Genomic DNA, 7,451 nt, shown 5'->3' on the forward strand with positions numbered 1-7,451 from the left:
TCTTAACACAGGTAAACCTAAGTCTCCTAGGTCTTTCAGTGTGAGTTATAAACTTTTTAACTTCTTTCTCTGCACATCCTGTGAAAAAAGATATTTCACATAAGCAATCGTCATAGTTTCCAAAATTATTTTTTCTCTCTCCCTTTGACTTTAGAGAAGAAAGAATTGAATGGAGGTAGAGGGGTTTACATTTATGGAATTTTTTCCCAGATATGCAGAGCTCTAAGCCAGACATGGTTAACTATTATCAGTTTAAATTAAACACTTCACATACATAATAAAAAACAGGTCTCTTGTGTTGCTGCTGAAGCAGAATGGCTCTTTTTATTCAATATATGCTTTGATAGTATTCCAGATTCTTCTTTCTGCATTTAGATAGGTTAAATGGTACCTGAAAGATGATTCGCAAATTATTACAGTGTAGCAGATAGTCCACAGCAAAAGAGGAAACATTAAAAGATGTTTTTCTTTTTTAAGGAAAATGTCATCCAAAGTTTAACATCCATGTGGAGCAGACATATGCTCATTCTGTATTTCCCCATCAGAATTGCTCTTTTACTTTATGTCACACAAACTTCTGCATCTTTCCTGTTGCTATTGGCTTCCCCACAGATGTTCATCTATTGCCACCTGATAGAAAAAAATCTCAGCGCTATCTACCCAGTTGATTCCCCACAAATATCGCTTCAAGGTTCTGTAATCTCTTTGTCCTATAAATCTCTGATTTTACTTTTTCATCCTGGAGATCTGTTGTCTGGGATGTTCACAAGCATGCAAGTGTCTTACCAGTTGAATTTATTAAAATCAAAACAGAAGCAAGCCAAAATGCTTCCATTAACTTAATGCATGCAAATTTTTGTTTCTTCTGAACTAGACTGAAGTACGCTAAGTTAAACCGTATATACCTCGTCTCATTCAGTGATTGTTTCTTTCCATTCCTTTCCTTTCAGTATCCTGGGTTCTTTTCTTCAGTAGCTTTGGATTTGTGTTCTAGAAAAGTGAAAAACAGAAGAAAAAAAAAGAGAGAGAGAAAAAAGAAAAAAAAATCCCAAAACAGTAGGAAAATGCAGTTTTGGTTTTATTCTGCCTTCTTTTAACTCTGCAGTTCTATCAACGGGGTTTGCCAAGTTACTTTACCTGTGGCTTTAAAAAAAAAGTATGATTTATTGAGGTCGCTCTTATCATAGATGAACTTATTCTTTTCTTTCTTTTAGTTTTGGATAGTTCTCTAACAGCACTTACTAAATTAATGTTGTGATGACTTAATGTAACTATCAACACAGCACAGAGGTGTTCAATGCTAAACTTGTTTTCTTACAGAAGGAATTCAGGGCACTGTAACAGGACTTTCTCTTAACCATTTCAATTAGTGAAAATTCACCTCTCTTTTTCACAGATTTTCTGCATTAAGTCTTTGAATGATTTTTTCATTAATGTGTCTTTTAACAGAGGAAGTCAAAAATTGAAATTTTATTTATTTGTCAAGGAAGTATATACTCAAAGGAAGTACATATTCGCTGGAATATGCGATCACACCATTTTTATAAACTGGAGCCGTAAGAACCCCTTGCTGAGATCTCTGCTACCTGCACTGCATGACTCCTTTCTTCATCCTTGACTGAAGACCTGAAGACTTTTATAAAAGTTAAGAAAAGACAAAACTAATTTGGGTCAATTAAAAAAAATATTTTTAATAAAATGGAAATGCGATTTAAAAAATATTGCCTAAAGTGCTGGTGAAGTATTCAAAAAGTCATAAATTGGTGAGAAAGTTGTTTGTAACAGAAGTGAGAAATAGATTAAAAGAATCTGTAATAGCTTAAATCAGACTTTGGCCTTTTAGTTATGCCTGTAGAATAAGCATTCTGGACTGACTCCATAGAAAATATTTTTTGCTGAGATGCCCAGTAGAACCTCACCAGTCTTTTCCCTGATGAAGATAGTACTATTTCTCCTGTTGAGGCCATTCAGAACCAGATGCTGAGGACTGCACTTCTTTCTGGTATGTGCCATCTATACGATGATAAAACGAGTAAAATCATATTAATTCCATGTACACATTTCACCACATTGCCTAGGCAATGAAGGATCTAAGAAAAAGAATTACATGCTAGATGTTTTTTGGAACTAGCAATGGCATACTAGAACAGCTGCATTACCTGGTTAATAGAAGAGCATAAGGAGAGAAGTGGGAGGAAGGCAGATGGTTATGTTTTGATTGCAGCATGAAGCCTATATACCCACATTGAACTTCCAGATCTCCCACGCTGGTGTGACTTTGAGTATGTCAGTTAATCTTTTGTATGCTCCAGCTTTCTGCCGTCAGTGATGATGATATTTTTCCTTTCTCCTGGAGGAACTTTGTGATAAGAAGTTCCATCTAACAATGACAAATCAAAATTAAAACATTGCTTTGTGGCTTTAACTGAAGCATTTTTAAAATATTAGGCATAGAAATACCACCTGGATAATCTTCTTTTGAATGAATCATTTGTTTGTCTATACTCTTATTAATCATCAACTTAATTGCTAGTCAAAATTTCTGTTTCATTTAATTTGATTATTGATTAAAGGTACCTAGTAATATGGGTCACTTTCTACAAAAAAATGATTAAAAAGGAACCTAATGTTTTTCTCCAAGTTATATCTGGTCTCCATTTCCTTCTTTAGCACAGCCTTCATACAGAAATAAGATTTCTTTCAGCACTAGTGCATCTAGGCTAAATGACACTTTCCACCTCTGTATTTTGTTGGGTGCCTAGGAATAAGGTAGACAGCCAGCATCTGTGCTACACATGAGCTCTTACAGAGAATCTCCCAAACAGAGTGAAAAGATCATTAACAGCTCAGATTTCAATCTTCTTTATGCACCTCAGGTATCAAATGAGTAATTTGCTGTCCGTAGCTTTGAGAAACTCAACTATAAAAGCTACGAGAGACAGGATAATGGTATCCTAGTGATTACACTGCTTTTCTAACTATTTCCAAGGCTTTTGCTTTCAGTTCTGCCTTAACAAAAAGGTAAGCCTGAAAATGAGCCAGGTCCTTATTAAGAGAGTAGCATATGTTTAGAAAAAAAAAAAAAAGGTCTTGCTGTTCAGATTTATGTCTTTTGGCAGATTTCTAAGGTGTTTATGTATAGTAGATTTGATCTCATGGACAAGTGCTGAAGGCTTTGCTTAATTTTGTAAGTTGCTAACAATTCTGATTAAAAGAATTTCTTGGTAATATGACTTAATTCTTAGTAACGGCACAAAGAACATGGTGTTTGTACCTTATTCCAATAAGCAAGTTTCATGAGCACAGTTTTTAAGGGCCAACCAGTAAGGAAAGGATCGGTTACATGCTGCATCCGTCCAAACTTTGACATACTATTGCTGTAGCGAACATATAATTTATCATCATTTTTTATTCATACACATGCTCAGTAGGCAGTAGGATAAGATAATGAGATAAGATAATGAATTCCAGACATGTAATTCTTACAACGACCTCTGTTATAGGTAGGGTATATAACAAGTCCCTGCCAAAATGTTTTTGGGAGGTCGTAGTAATTAAACCAAAAGCAACTTTAAACATTTCTTCCAGATACTTTTAGCTAAAAAGAACAATACTTCAGGGACTTAAGTATACATAACCTGGGTATCAGACAGTATATGCATGCTTAAGTGAAGTAATTCAGGAAGGGAGAGCATGTCAAATGCATCAATCTTATGATGTACTGCTTTGGTTTGCCATAGGGAACAGTTTTACTACTATCTTTGTAAAGGCTATGGAAACATAGGCTTAATCGCATGGTTAAATGTTTGCTTGTGACAAAGGATACTCAAAATGACATGTTAAAAAGGATACAATGTGTCTTGCTCTGAAGGTTTGCTACAGCTCTAAATTTTCAGGAAATCGGAACTGATTTGTAGATTACTTTTTATTCCATAAAGACCAAAGAAAAAATGCTTTTAGATATTACTGTTCTCACATTGCTACCCGAATCACTACTTTTTGTTCATTTGGTAAACTTACAGATGGATTGTAGTACTGCAGAGAATGGAGATGCTGAAAACGAAGTGTAGAATCCTCCCTGGAATAACTATCTAGTTTTAAAAGGTCATATATGAATCTGAGTTTTCAGATATGATTTTCTCCTGCTGTCTTTGTTACAGTATTTCTTCCCTCTTATTTGTCCCCATATGTCTACAAATAATGGCGTAAATCTTGAACATCTTCAATATGCAATTTTTCCTTCTTAATAGTTTTAGCACTGTTTAGGAAAAGAATATGGGGGGGGGCGGGGAGCATTTAAATGCCTTTTGTTGTAAGACAGTTTCAGTATTTCAAATAAAATTCATGGAGAAATGCATAATAGAGGTGGCCATGAAGGCAAAATAATTTCACCACAATGTTCTTCCATTATATTTTTGTCAAAAGCTAGTATTCTTTACCATACAACTAGAGAAAACAAATCAAACCCTCTTCCTGTATATATTTAAATGTTTGTAGAGCATTTAAACATTTAAAACATTTATTTTTCAGATTTCTTTTATCAGTAAGGAACAAATAGCTAGATAAGGAATGGATGACAGAAAGGGTGCTGGCTAACAATCATTTTTAAGACTGAGATAATGCTTCATAAGACTTTCTTTCAGAGTTTTTATTGAATAAATCTTATTATATCAGTAAGTTCTATCTGAAAGAGTGTAAACTGTTTGGTATTTCTCCATCTCTCTGCTAACCCTAGACATCTTCTCTGAATTTAGTCCACATAGTTGGTAGAATGGTGTGCCCCTGCTCCTCTCGGACACCATTCCTTGTCATTCATCACCAGTTCATGCACTCTGGTGGTAATGGTGCCAGCTTACAAGTCTGTGCTCCACCCTGACAGGAGTCTGCTGAAAGCCCAAAGCCCAAACCCTTGCTAACAAAAACCATGTAATATCTCAGCCTGGTGCTGCCTGTATGATTTCCCTGGTGTGATGCTACAGATGGCTCTACTGGTTTTCCAACAAAGCAGGTTGGTTTTTTAGAAGCAACTGAAAATCTGCTCTGTTGAGAGAAGTAGATATCTCCCTGCTATTCTAAGCAATGTTATCACAGCCCCTTTTTTTAGATTATTATTTTCTCTGTTTATGGTCCTCTAAATGTTGTCTGTTGACTGTTAATACAATTGCATGGACAAGTGGGAAGAGAACACTAATTCTGATCTCAGTGAAGTCAATGGGAAATGGGAGGTTTTGCAGAAATGCAGATTATTATGTTTAGCAAAAAAGGATACTTTTATGGAGGGAAGAACATTGATAGTTTCTTAATGACAAACTATGGACCTAAAAAGGCAAAGGTACAGTCAAGATAAGTAAGGCTTTGTAGTTAATTAAAAGTGTACTCAGCAATCATAAATCACAGTCCTACTTTCACAGGTGCTACTACTTGTATTAGAAATCAGGTATAAGAAGTCAAATACAACAAAAAGGATGAACCAGAGAGACAGACATCAAGAAAGCTGCTAACTGTACTTCCTATATTTTAAATGTGAAGGGCACATAACACATACAGATGAATGTCCCAGTTCTTTCTTCTGAGAGGAAATACGCTACCACCAAAAAAAAAGCTAAGTGAAGTGTTATGTTTTTGATAGATACCTATAGTATAATACATTCTTATTTTTGCACTAGGTTTTTCAAAATAATGTGGAAGATTGGTGGCTTTAAAAGCAATAGAAAATATTCTAATTTGCTAGAGCCCTAATTTAGTATGTATACATACATACATACAGCAATGAAATTACCGAAGAATTTTAAATCTCTTGAAAAGTCTGATGTTGTAGAGGTAGCCCATTTCTTATTACCTACATCATCTGATTAACTCTCAAATCTTTGTGATCTTTTCTAAATTGATATAATTTTAAAGCTATTTTTGTACCTGTAGCTTAATAAAGCTTTGTAAAGCTTTATAAAGCTTAAGAAATTACAAGGCTCATAATAAATCCAGATTTCAAAACTAAGTTTATGGATCTAGAGACATCCACCATAAACTCAATCAATCTGTGAATTTTGCTTGGCTCTAAGAACTGAATATTCGTCAACAGTTTTATTATAGACTATGCAGAGTAACAGATGAGCAAAACTTTGGGACTGAGTTAATTTCAGCTCTGTTGTTGATGGTACCAGCAACAACCTTTATTAAAACAATTGATTATAAAACTACTTAGCGAAGTTCATCAGACAAATATGTCACCAGGCCTAATATTGTAAAACTTACTAATAATTGTAGTGTCATAGTGAAATTTAATCTTAGTCTTTAAATATCTGTAAATATTTTGTCATAAACACTTCATGTTTCAGCTAAAGCAATGTGCTATTTTTTTTAAGCAGTGCAAGTCACACAGTTTACTGTGCATGTTCAGTGTCGAGTGCAAACGATTTGATTCACAATAAGAAATATATGCTGGAGTTTGCAAATTAATTCCCCGAGATGTGAAGTCTTTGTTATGTGGTGAACTAGGTTGCAACCTCTGGGTCAAATGTCGCTGTGAATTATAATAATTGCAATTTATGGTAAAGACTAGAGTAAAGTTTGAAACCTGTCAGTACAGATCATGAAGCAGAAATAAATTACAGCTTGTCATAAATGACAGATTTCTGTTAGGTGCTTTCTTTCACTTTGACTGCATCAGACCTTTATCCACCCAGCAATTAACTTTATTCACATTAGTATTCAGCAGTGTTGACAAGACTGACACAGTAAAACTCAGTTTGTATAAAAGTAAAGACAGTTTGATGTAGAGTTATTATATTGTCTCGTAATTCTCTGTTGAGAGGTAGACCTTGATAAATGAAGAACAAAGCTATTGACTCTGGTGTTGACTTACTGTGCCAAAAAGGACTCTGATTTTCTGTTTTTCAAGGTTCACAATTTTTTGTTTGGAAATAAACAGTAATTTTACCTAAAGCATTACTAAAAGTAATATTAATACACTAGTATCATCCTGTTTGTTATTTCTATATATTCACTGGTTCCCCAGATCTTTTTCGAATATAGAGTAATTATGATTATGTATAATGTTAAATAAGGCTAATCGTATATAAGAAGCATGGTTTTAACTTATCTGAAAAAGTAAAATGTGTGTACTACTGCTACCCCTGCTAAGGTTATGGCCACACAAAAGGTAAAAATAACTTTTCAACTAAAGTGGAAAGGGAATAACTAATGCAAACCAAAAAAGTCCCCAGCAGTTGCTGTATCCATCCTATATAATATTACACAACAAGAAGTGAAGTTAATCATGAGAGAGAGCAGGTTTCCCAGTGTTTAAAAGAAGTGTTACAGATGTTGTCAAGAGATTTAACAGCTGCTCTTTTTAGGTTTGTAACATTTACTCAAACTGCATTTACAAAATTGCTGATGCACAGTTGGAGCCGTTACACAGACACAAACTTTAAATTAAAGTATAGTTATGA

This window comes from Patagioenas fasciata, chromosome 5 (genome assembly GCF_037038585.1).
Source record: "Patagioenas fasciata isolate bPatFas1 chromosome 5, bPatFas1.hap1, whole genome shotgun sequence".
In the NCBI taxonomy this organism is placed as follows: Eukaryota; Metazoa; Chordata; class Aves; order Columbiformes; family Columbidae; genus Patagioenas; species Patagioenas fasciata.